Source organism: Gambusia affinis, linkage group LG05 (genome assembly GCF_019740435.1).
Source record: "Gambusia affinis linkage group LG05, SWU_Gaff_1.0, whole genome shotgun sequence".
NCBI classification, from domain to species: Eukaryota; Metazoa; Chordata; class Actinopteri; order Cyprinodontiformes; family Poeciliidae; genus Gambusia; species Gambusia affinis.
In genome coordinates this window covers 9,321,965-9,341,252 of record NC_057872.1, presented here as the reverse complement: position 1 = coordinate 9,341,252, position 19,288 = coordinate 9,321,965, and the positions used below count along the sequence as shown (strand labels likewise).

Sequence of the window (19,288 nt, the reverse complement as noted above, 5' to 3'; positions counted from 1 at the left end):
TCAGCTCCGTCTACGCACTGAACATACAGCGCGAGGCGCGCCGTTATGCTGTGAAAAATAGTCGAAAGCGAGCAGTTTTGTCATCTCATAAAAAAAAAAGCTAAACAAAAAAACATCTCTTTTTTTTGAGTTATGAGTTTTCAAATGACTCTTGGAATCTTCATCACCTTTGTTCCTAAGGTTGGATGACAAATTGGACATTGCCAAAAAAAAAGTGTTGAAAAGTAAATTCATGTGAAAGTGGCCACACGTGACGCAGACCGGAAAGGGAGTTGGTTGGCTTGTGGCAATCCTAATGATTTAAAACTCCACAGGAGACAAGCAATTAAACGAGTCCCTGTAATCATTAAAGCGGTTTCGCGTTTAGTCCCACTATTTTGAAAGGGATCATGTCGTGCTCATTTACAAGTTTATCATTTTATTTTTTGGGGGTCCTAGCTGACCAGAGGGGTTTGTGTGTGTGTGTTGTTTTTTTTTTTTTTTTTTAACACACTGCATGTTTTACGCAATGATCTGGAAAATAAATTCCTACTTTTACATTTCACAAAATGTTTAAATATTTGAATCCATGGCAGGTTGAAGAACGTGTGTGTGCACACAGCGAAGCTGTTTAATGTTTTCTTTTTTTTTAATGTTTCGAATACATGAACAAGATCTTGCATAATCCACTCTTTTACGTTTAATAACATTATTTACACAACTGCATATAACTTATCATTATTATACACAAAAGCTTTAAAAATACACATTGGTTGGTAGGCAACAGTAGGCTTTATTTCCCCTCCTCGAAAACTCAAAACTTGACAGCACTACCAAATATTAACAGACATACTTTGTATCGCAATGAAAAATAATTTAAAAAGTACATAAAGTTATTTTTTCATACACCAGAGCTCAAGCTGCTAAAGCGCCTCCTGCTCTGCGTATAAACCTGAATTGTAATCCATTTCTAAACCTTCTCCTACTGTGATTTAATATGTGTAAAACCTTGGGAAGCATTTGGTTTGGGCTCTTGGCTCAGGCGTGCCAGTCTTTTGGCCAGAGAGGCTCCCTTTGTTCCCTTTGGAGTGCTGGAGGAAAGCCCACACCCTTCAAGCGAAACTGGCAACGGTTCAGCAGCTGGGGACAAGCCAGGGCCCAAATCAAGCCCACCCCGTTGTTTACAAAATGCTGTTATCAGAACAGACTTCCTGCACACCGGCAAAGTGCACCTCAACTTTAGAAGAATGGGCTTCCATCAAGAGGAAGTGGGGGAACTTAGAAAGCTTGTTGCAAATGACGGTGTATGCATGTCAGATAATCTGTCGTCTCTGCGGCAGCTTTTCAGTGTTTCTCATTCCATAAAATCAGCCATGCCGATCATGTGATTTAGGAGGATTCTCTGCCTTTGTGACGATTAATAGTTTATAAAAAATCAGCTTAACTGAAATATTCAAACACATTGCCAAATTAATCTTCAATCTAGACCAGGGGTCTCAAACTCCAGGCCTCCAGGGCCGCTGTCCTGCAGTTTGTAGATGTGCCACAGGTACAAAACACTGGAATGAAATGGATTAATTACCTCCTTCTTGTGTAGATCAGTTCTCCAGAGCCTTAATGATCTAATGATTCTGTTCAGGTGTAGTGCAGCAGAGGCACATCTAAAAGGTTCAGGGCAGTTTGACGCCTGTGGTCTAGACCAACACAAAATAGTGAATCATTTTGATGTGGGAATTGATTTTAATTAGGTGTGGGCGTTTATCGTATCGCTTATCAGTTATCAGGATTCGTTTCTTATCATGATAAGAACGTTGATTTATTGTTGTCACGACAAATTCAAGTTAATGACGTTTAAAATCCCCCAACACCATCATTGAGACAAATAAATGTTCAACGAGAGCATCAATGTATAATGTAAAAATATGCTTAAATGCAGATATTGTGAGCAGCTTAGTGACACAAGTCACACTTTTTTTTATGTGTCTTGTGTCAAAAAGAAGGGTGTTTCTAAGAGCAGTATTTGTGTTTTGGGGCTTATGAATGTTGTGGCGTGCAATCACAGGCATAAATCCTGTACGTTTAGGTAGACAAGCGTAGTTTTAAATGCTTGCAGCCGCCCCACACTTTCTCCATTTTCAGACGGTCAATTCAACAGCTTTTCAGTGAGACGTGCAAAGCTTTTGACTTTGCTTTTTGGATTAACGACAAACTTCTCCGACAACTTTCTCCCCGACCTGCCCGCTGTGTACCTTGGTCTCCATGAAGCTGTTTGTTCTCCCGTGTTCTGAGACCGATGCATTTAACAAGCACCTCCTTGCTTCTTAAACAGTTTGCTGCTTAAATGGGAGGCCAGAGTGCAGTGGTGTTTTTTTTTTTTTTTAAGCCTACTCACCTGAATCATTTTTAGACGTGACATTTCCATTTCCTGTCAGTCGAGACAATGACAGAGCTCCACATCTAAGTTAAGATCTCGTTTCCACCCCCAGTGTGGAAACTTCCACCTGGCCTTCTTTAACTTTACTATTTTCTCTGTTTTCTCTGCTTCATATCCTCCCAGAACAACATCCTTCACACCGAGTTAATGCCATATGTTGGTGTGACATTCTCTGGGCTGTGTTTGGTCTCAGTCTGGCACTGTGTTGTGATTCTTTCTCTTCCGGATGTCGGATATGTTGTTTTTCTTTTCGGCTTCACAATGGCTAAGTCCAGTCCCTCCCCGTGTCCTGAACGCAACTCGTCTTTGTGAAGGCGACGTTCCCACAGTCGACTCTTAAACAGCTGTTTTCTTCAGCTCTGCCTGCTCCACTGCAATCAAATGCGGCGCAGATGCAAAAGAACCTGTGATTTCCTCCTCTTTGTTTGAGAAATAGAGTGGACTGTTAAAAGTGACTGCCGATCATTTCCAAGAAATTGTGACGTTTCAAAGGAAGGAGCAGGGGAAACCTGCTCCTTCCTTTGCTGCTTGAGAAAGTACTAACACCGGGTCTGATATGGTAGAGTGTAAATCCTTGAACCAATCAGGCCTTTTTCTTCTAGTTTGAGCTTCCAGATCAGGTCAGCTGGAGTAGTTTGGTTTACATAAAAACCAAGAGCCGGAGGGGACGGATAAACTCATCAGGAGGGAAGAAGAAACAAGTAAAACTGCAGAAGAGATAGAAAGTATGATGTCTGTCCTGGGAGAGAACAACAGTGACTTCTAAAGACTCACAGTTGAACTGAGATGTTGCCTTCAGGCTCTCTGACCTGCTCGTCTCTTCTATTATTCACAGCCGCCTGATTCAGCGATCGACGTTCGTCTTATTCTGAGTCAACACAGGATTTCCTGCCTTTTATCCCCAACTGCCACAGACTTGACGATGTGAGAAAACGACACTCGAAGAAGCACGATTTCCATTCAGCAGCAAGCCGAATCCGGCTAATTATACAGTTGTAGGTCCTTTTTATATGGATGATGTTACATAAGTGAAGAAATTGCTCATTATTTTTCTTTCTCCCCTCTCATTGATGTTTTCATTTCTTTTTTCAATACCGCCTCTTGGAGATGGATTTCTTTACAGAGAGGGTACTGACACCAACCCTAACCAATTCTGTATTTTTATACACAATTCATGCTGCTTGAGCTTTCCACACACTGTCACCTCTTAGCTACAAACTTTAAAGCATATTTTTAGGATGTTATGTAAGAGACCAAAAAAATTTTTTTTTAATTTTCATTGATTTGTAGGATTTATTTTTAAATTGCTCTATCCAATAGTGTTGGTTTTAACTCTTCCCAAAATGTTATCTTTGAACTGACTGCTGTTTTCATTGTTGCTTTCACTGAATTTTATTAAATAGTGTCAGGCTTCAGGGGGTTAATATGTTTTGACAAACATAACACGCTTATCAGATTTTTGTTCATAATTAAGAGGAAAAAAACCCCATCTGCTTTTCTTTCCACTTTGACGTATTGCTCTGCTATATGTTGGTCTGTTTTCTAAAATCCCAATAAAACCTTTGAATTTTGTGGTCACAACACAGCAGGATGTGGAAAAACCAGTATGAAGAACTTCCTGTATGGTTCTGTGAAATGGGCCTTGGGATGCCAAGATAAGATCAGATTCATAATAGGAAAAAATAAATGTGCAAATTTATTGTGCAGCACATGCTTGCCTTGGCAAATGGGGCCATAATACCAAGGGAGACCTTCCTACCCAATCCCTGGGAATGCAATTAACACGTATCAGCCTTCTGGTGCTCTGTAATTTTCATTTCATGATCCTGCTCCTCTAACCGTCGGGGCCGATCCTTTGTTTTCTAATGCTGCAGAACAGGAAACCCATTTCTGTTCCTTCCGTGTTACTTGTTCTTAACCTCCCCGCTTTCTCCCGCTTTCGTTTGCATGTTATCTGTGACTCATGTGTTTCTACTTCTACGCTGTTGCCTCTTTGGTCTGAATGTCTGCACATGGTTAGTCGGCGTCAAAAGCACGTTCTGTGGCTTTCGTGGAGACCTCTGCTGCAAAATATATCTACAACAACATGTGAGGTTTGGTTTCTGCAGCTTGGAAGGCAGCTAACGATGAGACAGCTCTCTAAATGCACACCGAAGAGGCTTGCAAAAATAATTTTACAGGGAGAGCAATGTGGTTGGTAAGAACAAGTCCTCCCTCTCCGCACCAATCCATGCAAACCGAAAAGCGTGTGCTAGCGTCACAGCGATCAGATGTGAGACTTTCAAAGAACATTGCCGTCTTGTTCATATAAATTTCATTTATATCCACTCTAGCATCTCCGCTTCCTCTTCCCTGAGATTCTTTGGCAGCTCTTCGGTCTTCCCCACGGGAGTTGAGATTTGAGCTGGAGAAAGTGATTTGTTACATGCATATGGCGTCCTATTTAATATTGCAGCAACTCAATTTGCTAAGTAAAACACATAATGTTGCTTAATTGCAACATTATGTGTTACAATTAATGTCTCATCAGACATTTAGAAATATAATATCATACCACACCAATACTTGCTTATGTGTTGTTTTGTGGAAAGATCATCAAATAAAAAGATAAACCAACATTGACCTGAGCAAGCATCCACTTTTCTTTATTAAACATATCTTCCTTTACTATCCCACAATTTTTAGAAACTGGTTTTGCTAATCTGGAGCTTGCACTTTGCTGATGTTTTATGCAGGCGCATCAATGCGAGACACTCAGTCTTAATAAATCAATTAAATCATTCCTATTTACACCACAGGACTAATTTGAAGAAACGCTCTCGCTGTCATGAATGATCCTCCACATTATCCTCGACGCAAGCTAACCCACCAGTGAAAATAACTCTAATTTCCTATTCTCTCCCCCCCTCCAGCTGATAAACATCACCTCAACTTTTGTCGGTGTTTGCTATGAAAGCAGATGCTCTCAGCTGCAACCTAAACAACCCGCTGGCTTAATCAAAGACGTGGTGGTAATGGGAGCAGCAGTGTCGGAGTGCCTGAGACTGCGAGAGCGACGCTATGCGCTCGTGCGTACCTGCGAGGTCAGTGCGCGCGAGCGAGCAAAGCGGGTGACGGAGTGGAGGAGGTCTGGGCGACGACATCTTGGCTGCTGATAATGAGGCACCGCTGGAACTAATAGAGGCAAAGCCAATTTAGACTCACTCAGTGGCTGTCTGATATTACCACATCGACCAGATGGATGAGAACTCGAAGACAAGTCCCTGGCGTATCGCCAATCGGGAGAGTAGGGCGGAGTGGTCTAGACGGGGCCACGGAAACAGGAAGACAAGGGGGGAAAACAAACAAAAAAATAGCAGGACGGCCATTTAAATGAGGCTAAATCTGAACTGACCCCGCGTCCACTTGAAGAGGCAGCCTGGATAAACCGTGTAAACATCCCTCGTTGGCGTGTGACTGTGAACGCCACACACTTTTTGTGAACACAAACCAAGACGACGTCGGTGCTGCACCTTTTGCTTCTCGGTGATTTGTAATGAAACAACATATTTTAGCGCGGTAATTGCCGAATCCCAGAGATGGATCAGTTTCCCATGTGTGCGCAGTTTATTGCCTTATAATTATGAGACTAATTACGAAGACGTATTACATCCCCCGCGCCGTGAGCACGTATCTGTGTGTACACATAATTCCCCTCCTCACACATCAGTCAGAAATACTGTAGCTAATGATTAAAATGTCAATATGAAAATGAGAGGCAGTAATGGTTGCTCGGTTGCCTTCAGAGCGCGTGCGTTTTCTCCGAAGCTGGGCTAATGCCTCGGCTTTAAGGTCAGCATTTGAGATTTGTCAACAAAAAGCTCCTGGTTCCATTTTTCAACAAGGCACACTGAGACAAAGGAAGCAATTAAGACGTGTTTTTACTGATTTTATGACTTTCCCATCAAACCTTTCATTTTTTTCTAAAGAGAAAAAGAAGTGCCTTCACCATCACCACTGCAATTACAGGGAACTATTTCATCGGTATTGCAGTGTTTCATCTACCAGGGTCTGTTCGTGCAAATTAAATTCTCCAGCGCACCTGTCAGCAGTTTTGACAAGAGTACAGATGCACAGTAATTGTAACAAGCCTCTTCTTTGTGGCGTCAGTCAGAGATGTACAGTAAACTGATCCAGCTCCACACACTGGCATTTAAAGATGCCTCGTGCATCTTGCCAATGCTACTAGGTCTTTGTATGCATGCGCGCGGTGACTTTCAAAAGTATCTACACCCCTTGATGTTCTTTACGTTTCTTTACATGCTGTAGCCACAAATTCAATTGATGCCTTTTAGATTTTATGAGGCAGACAAAAACAAAGTTGCACCAAATTGTAACTGGCGTAATTGTTTTCAATTTTTGCTAACAAATAGAGAGTGTAAAATAGTGTAAAAAAAACAAAACAAAAAATCAAAAACAAAAAGTGAAATATTGCTTTCAGGTCTTTTAGGCTGCAGCTCCACCATTTTTGCACCTCTAGAGAATGAAATTGTTCGTTGTATAAAAATCTACCGTAATTCTTATTTGTAAAATAGCCCAAGCTCAGATGAAAAGCATCTCTGAACATAGGTTTTCAATGTGGACTTTGACTAGGCCATTTTAACACACAACTACACTTTGATCTAAACATCTAAACATTCAAGTATTTTGCAGCTTCTCTCAGGTTTTCTTACAGTCTTATATTTATTCTACAGTTCAGTGTTCAAGGAACATAACTTCAAATTCCTTCATAGAAATTTTTTTTTTTTTTTTGCATATCTAAAATAATCAGGAAAATATGGCGTTTAGAAGCTAAAATATCAGTTACAGTTGTTATCCCCAAATGGAGAAAACAGGAAGGAGTGGTGAGCCTTCCCGGAAGTGACCAGCTGCGTCCCGTTACATGTGGCGTAAAATTAACACAACATTTCTGAAAAAATATTTTCACACATTCAAACAAGTAAAGAAGCAAACTTGTACATTTTCACCAGAATACCCCCAGGAATGTTTCAGGACCGTGGTAGAAATTCACTCGGATGAGGAAAGTGTGACATTTCGGGCATAGCTGGACACTTCTGTGTTTGCAAACCGTGAGAGGAATGACAGCTGTGCACCAAGCGATTGATCTCCAGAAGAGTTTGAAGAGGAATTCCAAAGGCATGTGGAGCAAACACTGAGAGGGGATGTCCACGCTGTGAGGAAGGAAACAGGCAATGCTTTTGTCCATCCTCAGATGACACACAATGCATGACCCCTGGAAAAAAAGAAGAAAAAAACAATGAACACAAACATTTTCATTTGTTCAGTCTCTGCAGGTTCCCACCAACCCCCAAAAATATTATTTTATATCGAGTTTTCGGATTTTAGACTTTAAAACAAACAACCACTCAGACAATCTGCTTTGCATATAAACTATTGTGAATCAACGATCTCATCTTCTCTTGCTTTATTCACTTCCCTCTCCTGTTTTCTGTGAATTTCGGACTTTGAGCTCTTTTCAACACCTGTCTGCGTTGTTTGCTTTGCAGACTTGACCTCTGCAACGAGTAAAGATGTGGACATTTTGTGGATTGTTATGTTTCTCCATGCTTCCATCCTGCGTACACCCATCCTCTGCCCAGAGCCGAGGATGATACAGACCAAAAGAGATAACCAAGACCGATCCGTAGACATAAATATGCTCTCATTAAGCTTCAGCTGAAGTTTATCAAAGAGCATTTTTTTCCCCCGGCGGTAAATCCATTTATGCCCTTGATCTATGGCAGCCACGCACTGATAAGTAGTAAACTCTCAGTTGATAAAGACTCCCTCAGCGTCGCGCTGGGAGCTAAGAGGACGAGGATGAGGAGGATGAGGAGAGGGGTGGAGATGATAACTCCATGTTCCTAAACAACAGCTTAACTTATCTCCCAGCGCCTTCCTGTGCAGGGTGTCCCATTTGGCTCTGAGGCAGCATCGTTATCACGTAAAAAGCGGCACTTTGGATGTTCATGAAAAGTGTTATTCTTTAAATGTTGAAGTTTTGCGTGCCAGCTTAAATAAAACGTTCTTCGCTGAATTGGTGTATATTGTATTTTATCTGGCGTTGTTGTTTTAAAAACAAAATAAAGGTTTTCTCTTTGTCAAAGCTTTCTAGTGCTTGGCCAGACATCCCATTGAAGCTGCAATATTATCTGCAATATTGGTCACATTTATTTTCAGCCATAATTAAAATATGTAAACAGCCTTAAAAAAACTTGTTGGTTTTACAGCCTTTCGATAATCTCTCCTTGGTCAATCTTCTTTTCATCTTACCTGAAGAGAAGAGAGCAGAATATTCAGCTTTATGGATCAACATTGTGGTAATGGACCCAGCAATTAACTATTTTCAACTTTACAGGTAGAGAGAATCTGATTTTTACTTAAAATTGGCATTTAAATGTATTTCACAGCCTAACGAGGTCCCCATGACCCATGGGAGAGAAAATGACTCAAAGAGTCACAGATCCTCCACCATACTTAAAGTTTTAGTTCAGACTGTTGAAGTGAGATTCGGCTAATCACATTCAGAACCCGATGTCAGGGAATTTAAGCAATCCCCAACTTCAAAAGCAAACCAAAGATCCATGTGGTGATGTTTTGTGAGCTAAACAACATCCACGTAGAACAGCTGCAACTCAGTAGTCCATGAAAACTTTTGGATTTTGTGTCAGAAGACTCTCAACTCTGCAGCAGCACTGAAGATGGCACTTTCCTGCACTTTCCTGGTCTCGTCTTTGTATTCAGATTACCCCAACCGACTCACAATCGGCTGATCGATCGATACGACTGTAAGGTTCATCCACTAGAAACACATGCGATATTTGGCTGAAAAGCAGTGTCGATCTTAGTGGAGATGAGTATGCCAGTTAAGATCTGGCATAACTCAACTCAATGTGTAATATATAACTCAACATTACACATTGAGTTATATCCCACCGATATGACCATTTTCAGTTTGAGCTCTTTTCAAACGGCACAAGTCAGCCAAAACAGACAACATACACCTCACTAAGCGTCAACTCACATCACTTCAAAAATTTAGTTTCCATCACGGTCACGATCATGTGACATCATTCACTTACTTTCTAAAACCTCCATTTAAAGTATCCAAACTAAGCCGTTAACTGATGGAGTGTTTTCGCACATATTTATCATTTATTTACATCAGACCCTGTTGGTTTGTCCGCTGCCTAAAAGCTCAAACTTAGTCTCATTTGACCAACACATGTGTTTTAACGTAACGTCCCAACAGAGTCCAAGAAACTCCACATGGTTACGTTTGTGATGGTAGAGCCCTATCCACTTCTATAAATGTAAAAAATGTCTGAGTTACATTTACTTTACTGAGATTGTTAAGGGGCTCTATAATCTGTCACATTTCAGTTTCTTTTACTCATATAAAGGTTTTAACTTTACTAATGATTTTTGCACATAAGTATTGTCAGCGTCGTATTTGAAAACAGAGATTATTCATGATGAAGAGAAGGGGGGAAAAAATGAGTCTGAACATCTGAAGCAACCTTTTTGCAAAACAAGATACATCGTTGTGGCCATGGAGTACATCTGAAATCTGAATGCGGGATACGAACCCGAACAAATAACCCAGCAGCACTCCCACATTCGCCCCGCTATAAATCCTATCTTGTTTTCTCCGCTGTAGCTGTACGGTAGAATACAAATATTCAAATATGCGTTTGGGATTTCTTTCTCTCTCTTTTTTTTTTCACCACAACTGTCAGATGAATAATTCAGGCCTAATCTTTGGAGAGTGGCATGAATTGAACATACAGTACATCGCTCAGATGTCGGCCATCTCTGTCTGCTGCATGGTACGCCCTGTGATCAACACATGACCGGTTTGCTGCTCTAGACCGCCACTCATTGACTTTTAATGTTCGGTGTACGAGCAAGGTGTGATCGTTGGGATGCCGAGCGGCAATGCAAGAGGGTCAGGATGAGCATAATCAAAAGATGACCCTCCAGGCTTATCTCTCTGTCTTCTTCTTGGGCTCTCTGTCCTTTCATTAATAATATCGCTGGCCCTTTAAGCCCTTCATGAGTGTTGGTGGAGTGTTTGGAAGCTCTCTAATCCCTGTGTTGCTCTTTATTCTGCCCGTGACGTTCATCCCCTCTGTGTCAGATCCTGAAACCTTGTTAATCCCCTGGTGGCGGCGCGCACCGGGCCCCAGCTGTCGCATCCCATGCTGTGCTGCTTCTTGCCCTGCTAATTTGTGGCCCTGCTTGGGATGCTATTGATGTCACCCGGCCCCATCCAGGCTAGCAACTTTTCTTTTTTTTCTTCTTCTTTAAATTCTGGCTCTCTTTCTCGCCGCTCGCCCTTTGTCTCTTGGTTTCTCTGCTGCTCTGTCTCTCGGCCGATGATGAAAGTCCCAGCTGGCTCCATGTGAAGTTTTTTTTTTTTTTTTCTGTGTTATTAAGAGTTCATGTCCTTTCGCCTTAACGGCCCAACTTTACAAATCTGCCACAGAGCCCGTCTTCCTCTCCACCAGGAGAGCGGCGGAGGAGGTTGAGATAAGCGTTTCAGGGAGGGCAGTTTGGACTGAGCAGCACACAGACTGAGCATTTGAACGATGGCACATTAAAACCCTAAAGTTTAATTAGGCGTACTTGACAGTGCAATAGAATGCAGGGCAGAACTTTCTTTAACTTGTTTTAATAAGAGGAAGGAGATAAGAAGGAGCAGAGAGGACGGGGAAAAGAGGCTGGAGGGGTTATGTAGTTGATTAGCACCGTTTGTCCAAGATGTCCAAAATTCAGAGACCTTAAACGCCTCTGTATTTTCTGCCATAATCACGTGAATATGACTACGGCAGAGCTGAGGAATGGTGTTTTGTGCATTTTTGGATCTGCAGTGCAAACATTTTGGCTTGTATGGGAGATCTTTAGCCTCAAAATTTGATTTTTGGCACAGCCAAGGGTTTCCTGTAAATGTCAGAAAAAAATTATTTTCCAGCTTAACAACATAGGCTACCTTAGTAAGGCTAAACAAATAAACAACACTAGTGTGATATCGCTCAAACCAGCATTCCTATCCCTTGAACTTTGTCACATTATAGCCTCTAGCTTCATCGTACGTCATTGGTATTTTGTGCTTGTATTCAGTCTTCCTGAGTCAGGACTAAAACAACTTTTCGATACGAATGTGTCTTTTGGGATACTTCTCTACAAACTTTATACATGGTGATTTTTGCTCTGCTTTGTAAAACAACTCAACTAACGTCAGACTGGACGGAGAACGTCTGAAGCTTCTCCCTTCTCACTCTTTTATTTATAAGAAAATAAGTAAACCATTTATCCTTTTCATTCTTCACAAACTAACACAATGTTTTGTTTCGACCACTGAGTTTATTGTCATGAGGTAAAAAAAATTGTAAAATAGTTAAAAGGTTTTTAATACTCCTCCTGTGAGGTGCAGTGGTTGGCAGCTGCATGATGTGTTCAGTCGCTGATAATCAATCAATAACTGTTCAGACGGGTTCAGGTTTTGTAATAGTTGATGTTCAAATGTTGTTCACCCAGTTTAATATCTGCGGAGAAGATAAAATTGTTTCATTAGTGCACGACTGATGCTATCACCCGCCAAGCCACAGATTAGGGTTGCCAACAACAACAGCCTTCCAGGGTTCCTATATTTGTAGAAATGATAAAATATCTTTTCACTTTATCAGATGTAAAATCACTGTTTGCTGGAGTTTTAATACATTGTTTATAACCGTGCAGTGCTGATTGTGCCAAACACTGAGAGACTACTTTGGTGAGATAGTAGCAGCAGCGGCTGCTAACAGAGGCATTTACTTACTGGAGCGGCTGTCGCCGAGGACGCTGCCAGAGCCCTGATTACTTTTGTGTTTCTGTTCTTTGTCAAATAAACGACTAAAGGTATTGCAGTGATGACTAAAATTAAAGACGGGATGTTTTTTGAGCAATGTCTTCCCTTTTCAATTTTATTTCAGGTGCAACAAAACTCACTTGTTTATTTCGAGCATCAACTCTTATTAAGGTTTCTCTTTAGATAAGTGTTCATAGACTACATGTTTACTCATATAGTTTTTGTTTTGTGCTTTAACTTTGTTTTCCTGTATTCTTGGTTTTTTGTTCTGTTATTGCATGCTTTGTTGTGTTTCACTAATGTTTCCCCCGTACCGACAGACAAATGCATGGCGAAGACAAACGTATTAACAAGGGCTGCATTCCATTTAGATGACGCTCAAGTGTTAGCTTCACATGCTGGAGCTAACAACAAAGATACACAGAGATTTAGAATGGAAATTTAGCTTTTGATAACACATCTGTTTGTTTTACTCGTTTAAAACAGTAAAACAAACATTAAAGTAACTGGTGCATTCGTTAAGCTTACTTCCTGTTTCTGCACTGTAAAAAAAAAAATAAAATCTCAAATTTACGGTAAAATACCGACAGCTATGGTTATAAAAAACAAAATTTACAGTAGAAATATGGTAAAATCCATATTTATGGACTTTTTTACAAATTTCTACAAATTTTACAGAGGACTTTATTTCTGTCACCAGTTTCTAATCAGCTCACTTGCAGCTTATGATAAAATGACCCACCCCACTCTGTCACATGTTTGTTTTTTGCGGGGAAAAATATACAAACTAGTAGTTGTTTACAATAAACCAATAAAACAAAAATAGCTGAAATAGTTAAACTCAGCTCATATTTACATTTTTTGTACTCCCAATTAATCGCAGAATGCCAGTTTACATTACAAGAATTATTTGGCGATTTCATGATAAGCCTCTTCTCTGCGTTTGCCATTAGAAGCTGCTGTAAATACAACACCTAGCCGGATGAAACCTTTTGGCAGCATTCCTGAGGAATCTCAGCCCACTTCTCCTGAACAAACGCCTTCATGTTTACAGATAGTTTTAGATTTCCTGATACCGGATTGAATCCATCTTGCCTCCTACATCCTGTGGGTTTCCTGTGCCAGAAGAGTCAAAAGAAGCCACAGAGCACCACTGAGCCACCACCATGTTTCACTGCAGGTGTTTGGTCTTTGAATGCTTCATTTTTCCTCCTCCAGATCATTTATTCGCAGGCTGAAAGTCTGATTTAGTGTCAGTTTTGAAAAAAAAACCCTCCTTGTCATATTATGGGCTGATGTTGAATGCTCCAGTATCTTCTTATCTGCCAAGTCTTTCATTGTGTTTCTTGCACAACAAAGTGGGTAAAAGTTTCTTTGCTGCATGTCCTGTTTATTTCAAGATTTAGAGGTTAATGTTTGGCTCTGTGTCGAGTCGCCCCTCTCACTAATTTATATCCATATTTTGCACATAGGAGTTGCAATTTTCCATCAGGTGTCTTTCATTTTGTACCAGTAAACACATCGTGTCATATCCACGGACTAGCATTATGCATCATCTCATATCGGGTGCTGGTTACAGTGCCCATTGGGCATTTCATACTTTTGCCATTTTGGTTGTTATATGTCCAACTCTTTCAGGGAGAAAACAGTGCCGTCTGCCGCAGGGCATTTTGTGTGTTTTGGTTAGGGGTTATTGTCAGACATATTTCACAAAGGTGAACTTGTCCAGATGGGGGTCAGACAGGAACAAAGAATATAATATAAAGTTTTTAGATCATAAAATACACCTGAAATAAATCAAACACAAGATCTGTGCAGTTATTTGATCATTTATTTACAGTAGTCATCAAAGTACTTGCCTACAGCTAAAACCTTGCTCTGTGCAGGAGATTGGGGTAGAACAGAACACAATGGAAGTGTGTGGGCATAAAATGGAGAATGACTTAGCAAAGAGGCAAAGCCTAAGGCATTCAGTACACCCTTAGTCATTTTAAATAGATACACAGTGCCAGCATCATACATATCAAAGTTTTCACAGCACACAAAATCCCCCAAAAAACCTTGTTGGAGAGTGACTCGGTCCTAACTTTACTCCCCTGACAATAAAAAGTGTGAACTCTGCAGGGATTTCTGAAGTTTGGAAAGAGAATTCGCTCGCATTCGCTCTGAGGAGTCAGAGTGAAACAGAGACCGACAGGATGAAAAGACGATGAAAGCGACGGAGAGAGACCAAACAAACGATAGCGGTGAAAATTGGAGCCGGCGCTCCGAGCTAAGACACTGGGAGAGAAGCACGGGGAGCTGACCCCATTCCCAACTTCTTTCACTGTGGCTTGATCGATGTGACATGCGTTGCGATTGCTGCTCTTGTGTCTGGGCCTGCCATTCTTCCCTTTCACTGTTGAATCTGTACTGCCAGTCATAATCACAGCCTCTTTCTCTCTCTCTCGCTAAAGCGCAGTGCACCACGCTGCTCCTCTTCGGCTGCCGTCCCCCCCCTCTTCTGGACCAAGTGTCACGAAGAGAAATAGGAGAGAGAAGTCAATGACGATTTTCCAACAGTCACTCACGCTCTCGTGGATTTTCTTCACTTTCTTCTGTGAGGGACCCAGGATTATCTCCAAAGGCTGTTGGTTTATTCGAGGTCAGAATAAATATTCACAAATCCTGCACGCCGTTTTCAGAACCGAGAGGGAAAAAAGTTACAGAAAAATTTATATGCGTAGGGTGAAGTTCGGGAAGAGCGATACATCACATTTCTTCTGGGAAGACCGAGAGACACAGAGAGAGGAGAGGTTATGGAGTTCAGGTCAAAGTGACACAAAACACATTTGCGGCTGTGTAATAAGTGATTGTGTATTTGCTGTGCAGCGACTCCAAAAGTTTTTCGCTTTGCTTAATTGGTGAGTATACACGCTTGTGTGGGCACTCAATTAAATCCCTTCCTCTTCTCCCACAACCCATTCCCACATGTATAAACAAATAGAACCAACTCTGCTTCTCATATGCAAATGCAGCTCTATCAAACAATAAATCTCCAAATTTTGCAGAGTGTAAGCCTAGCCATCTCTGTATCACAATTTTTATTTTTTATTTTTGGTTTGTTTTCTTCCCTCCTTTACCTCGAAGGAGAAGAGAATTGTATCACCCCTGAATAGAGAAACAGAGCACGCTTGGTGCTTGCTGACGAGAGTTTCTAATTTCTCCCTGGCATCATGCATCCGTTTTAGTTTGACAACCAGAAAGCGGCGCCCGGTATGCCACCGCAACCTGCAGAGGATTGAAGTGGTGAAAAGCGAGGGCTTTCAACAGCCAGACAGCGAGAGGAGAGGGCCGACGTGGAGAAAGTGAGAGAGAAAATGACAAGAAATGAAATAGACGCGGGGAAAGTAGGAACATAGTAAAAGACAATTTCATCTCCTGTTCGACTTCTCTCGCAGTGGATGCCTGGGTATGCTGCCAAAGTCACCAAACTGTGATTAGGGGGCTTTGATTTGTATTTAAAAGAGGCTGTCATGTCCATTTAAAAATATTTCTGCACATTTTCATATGTTTAATGACACAGATTAATTTATTGGGTCACAGGTCCTGTCAGCAAAGATCACAACAGACAAATCTGTGAGGAAGTTGTACGGAACAATATTCCAAGCTTTGAGTATCTCACAGACCACCATTATAATGATCAACCAAATACAGAAAGAGTGTGGCACAACTACAAACCCTCCAAAACATGGCCGTCTAATTCAACTAACAAGACTAGCAAAGACGGGATTAATTAAGTTTTAAAGCGTATTCTAACTGTGTTGCCCTTAAGGCGTTTATCTGAATAAATATGTTAACAGGCTGAATAAACAATTCTTAAAATATGTTCTATGTTTTTAAATGTCATTACTCGCTGTTTAGAAGAAAAATTAAGTTTTTTGTTAAAAAATATTATCGGTACAATATACTTCCGGTTCCGATCGCGTACTTCCGGTTTTTCGATTTTCGCAAGAAAAGTTCCACAATGAAAGAGGCAGTATGGAAATATAATCAAATGCAATCCGTGCTGAATTATCAGGCAGGAATGTCGTACATTACTTCATATGACAGTTTCTGCTGATGAGTTTGCATGTTATTGCTTAATTTTGCTGAAATGTTATTTTAGTGAGCTTGATTCCCTTTCATTGGGTAGTGTGTAGTGTATTCTCTCTCATTTCATCTTTCGCCACATATTCATGAGGATAGTTCAACAAGCTGCAACTTCATTTGTGATTTAAACATCATTGTGGAAAACACTACAGTGACTCTGGAGGAGAAACTGATTTCCACAACTCAGGGGGGGGGATTATATTGACCGTACTACACATAATCCACAAATCTGTCCTTTTCAGATCTAAGACACAGCAAATATGGTGAAGAAGGTGCTCTGATTAGATGAGATCAAAACTGAACTTTTTGATCCGCATGCAAAATGTTTTGTGTACACACAGCACACAACCCCGGTCCCATCATCTTTATGATAAAATTTGACAACGGCAGCATGATGTTGTGGGGTATCCTTTACTTCAGGGATGGAAATGCTGGTCATATTTGATGGACGATGGATGGAGGTAAACACATGGAAATCCCCAGGGAAAACCTTAACAATATCTCCACAAGAACAAGACACCTTCTAGTGAGCAAAATAAAATAAACATTTTGGAGCTTTACTAAAATGTAGAACATATATATACTTCATATTTATTTGTAAAACCTTTAAACAACTTTCCAATTACACACTACTCTGTGTTGGTCCATCACATAAAATACCAATTAAATATGAACACTCTGGCTGTAAAGTGACAAACTGAGAGAAAAAAAAAAGTTGTTGCGAGGAACTGTGCCTTAGGAGGAACAACACAGCCTACAAAATAAAATTTCCCCATCATTACATTTCTTTCTGCTCTGTTCCTTCCTCTGGAGGTGAACTCTTCTTAGAGCCAATTTTCGCCTTGCTGAATGAAAATATTTTGTGCACAGAAGTTCACTCAAAGTTTGTCGAAAGAGATTATTGTGAAGGTGATAGAGGGGACTGTGCACAATGTTAGGAGCTAATGCCTCAATGATAGTCAACCCGACATTCTGAATGCTTTAAAAGAAAACATTTAACACTGTAATGGTGTGTATATGCACTCCTCAAACACAGGACTGGGGCTGAACTGGATGTGAGTGCACATGCATGGCGTGTGTTTCTTTCAGACATTGTGCTTTAATGTAAACTCAACTTTCAACATTCCCACACTGTGGCATGACTCCTCTCTGTGTATTACGTCAGACGCTGATATATTGTGAAATATATTGTGTGAAAGTGCCGACTGAATGTTTGACATGGAGGATTATGTTGGCAATCTGACCACGAGCCTCAAAATTAAATTGCTTTGCTTTTGAAAATGACATATAATATGCAGGTTATATACATGTTATATGTCAAATTACACGCACACACTAGTTTTTCACAAGGCCAAATCCACTGTTAGATGAAAAACACAAAAACCTGTGAAACTGGTTTGAAATATTCATCTGAGGATTGGAGATCTTTCAGAGTGCACTAGTAATAACACACAAAGGTGCTGAACCGTAGCTGGGAGAAACATGCCGGGGGCATCTGGTGCCTGAGGTTTCTGTGGGAATCTCTGATGGTGTGCAAAGGGTCATTTGCATTACCCCCTTTCAGGTGCTTTTTATCTAAACCTGGCTGCACGCAGCATGTGTCGCCGTAGTAGCTGTTGCAGTTGCCTGGACAACTGATCTTTGGAATCAGGTTGTGAGACACGAGAGGAGAGACGCACCGAGGGGGAGTGTGTGTGAATTGTGGAGATTGATGTTTTTGTTTTGGCAAAGTAAAAAGTAACGCAGAATGGTAAAGTACCTGGAATCCACGTTGAACGCAATCGCAGTCCAGTTCTGTAAGTTCGAATTTCGTCCTTTAGATGTCCTGTCAGTGAAAATGTCGTTTTGTGGGGATACAAAGATAAAAATGTAAACTCCTTTTTATCTACCAGAGTCTCTCAGATGCTGTTTCATTGAATAGTGTAATTTAGTAACTGAAATAGTTGCAAGATGGAAAATGTCGGACATCATTTTTACTTCTTCAATGGTGTTTTAGCTCACGTCTCCTAGCATGGAGATCTAACATACTGGCACCCTATTCAGTAAATTAAGAGTTCTATAATGTTCCCAGTCACCCTCAAATTTAACACAAAAGTGAATACTTGCTTGAGACAACAACAGCAATTTGCTATACAAGAATTTTAAGAGACTAAGGCATACACTGATTTCTACTCAAGTGCTTTTCATCATTGCCACTGATGCACATTAGCACATTTTTTCTGATAACTGTGTGACCAGAATCGCATACGTTATTTGCAACAGCGAATGGAAACATCAAGAACGTCCCATTTCTAAAACCTAATCATTCCATGTTTCTCACTGTAAATATATGCTGATTTAAATAATCATGTCATTTATCCTTAAAATAGCGCAGCAAAATCATGCTACATTTGTTGTGTTTGGAATTGAAGCTGAAATACTATAATTTTCCAGAAAGTATTCACAGCGCTTCACATTTTCTGTATTTTATTGTGTTACAGCAGTTTTCTAGTTTTGATACATTTGAAAAAAATCTTCAAAAACCTTTTGTCATAATGGGGTATTTTTGTGTACAGTTTTGAGGAAAGAGATTACTTTAATTCAATTTGGAATAGGGCTGTAATATAAAATGTGCAAAAGTGAAGTGCTGTGAATGCTTTCCAGATATGCAATACAATCAACAGTTACGGTCAAATGCTCTGATTCATTTGGCTCAGACACTGAGAAAAATAAGTCATTTACCGAGAATAGCACGAACGTTTGGAGATGAAGGTGACTGATTTCATTTTTACCGTGCAAACTTCGGAAATCAACAGACATTTTCTACTCATAGATATATTTTACTGCAGCGAAGACCAGTATGCAAGAAAAGCTGA

General features: G+C 40.6%; 1 long non-coding RNA gene across 1 annotated transcript in view; it reads right to left on the bottom strand.

Moving 5' to 3' along the window:
* LOC122831598 overlaps nucleotides 1–19,288 on the bottom strand; it is a 29,619-nt gene that overhangs the window by 5,367 nt on the left and 4,964 nt on the right. The window contains exon 2 of the long non-coding RNA XR_006370727.1: nucleotides 7,412–7,685. This is a non-coding gene — a long non-coding RNA (uncharacterized LOC122831598). The remainder of the gene's footprint in view (nucleotides 1–7,411; nucleotides 7,686–19,288) is intronic.